The sequence below is a fragment of the Myotis davidii genome, unplaced genomic scaffold (genome assembly GCF_000327345.1).
Source record: "Myotis davidii unplaced genomic scaffold, ASM32734v1 scaffold292, whole genome shotgun sequence".
NCBI lineage: Eukaryota > Metazoa > Chordata > Mammalia > Chiroptera > Vespertilionidae > Myotis > Myotis davidii.
In genome coordinates, this window is record NW_006285042.1 from 2352794 (window position 1) to 2353810 (window position 1017).

The window sequence follows — 1017 nt, forward strand, 5'->3', positions numbered from 1 at the left end:
CTTAATTCTTGCATAAGTTGTTGATTTTTTCCTCCATCCGGTTTATGCACTCTAGGACCCTTATTCTGAATTCTTTTTCTGACATGTTGCATGCCTCTGTTTCACTTAGCTGCTTTTCTGGCAAGTCCTCCTTTTCTTTCCTTTGGGGGTTTCTTTGTCTACCCATGTTTGATCTCACCAACAAATCTAGATGTTGAGTCATTCAGGGGCTGCGCCTTGGGTGGCAATGGCTCCTCGGGCTGTGGTTGCTCCTCGGGTGGTTGTGGTAGCAGCTGCTCCTCAGTTGGCAGCAACTCCTCTGGTGGGTGCTGCTCACAGCCGTGGTGGCTCCTCTGGCTGGTTGAGGGAGGCTTCTCACACAGCTGCTGTTCCTCAGACAGAGGATGTGCTGATCACGAGGCTGCTGTTCCTTGGATGGGGGCAGGCTACACACACAGCTGCTAGTCCTTGAACTGGGGCAGATTGTTCACGTGGCTGCTGCTCCTCGGATGGGGGTGGGCTGCTCACATGGCTGCTGCTCTTTGGACAGGAGTGAGCTGCATGCATGGCTGCTCCTCCTTGGACGGGGACGGGCCACTCACACAGCTCCTGCTTGTCAGACAGGTGCAGGCTGTGTGTGGCTCTGCTCCTTGGACTGTTGCGTGCTGCGCAGGGCTGCTGCTCCTCAGACGTGGGTGGTCTGCTCGTGTGGCTGCTGCTCCTCAGACCAGGGTGGGCTGCTGCTGCTCCTCGAATGGGGATGGGGTGCTCGCAGAACTGCTGCTCCTCGGTTGGGGGTGGGCTGCTCACGCAGCTGCTGCTCCTCGGACTGGTGTAGGGTGCGGGTTGTGTGCAGCTGCTGCTCCTCAGATGGGGCAAGGTTGTGCAGGGCTGCCACTCCTCAGACCTAGGCAGACTGCTCATGCAGCTGCTGCTCCTCGTACCAGTCAGGCTGCTTGCGTGGTTGCTGCTCCTTGGATGGGGGAGCGGGCCGCTCACACAGCTGCTGCTCCTTGGACAGGGGCAGGGCACATGACC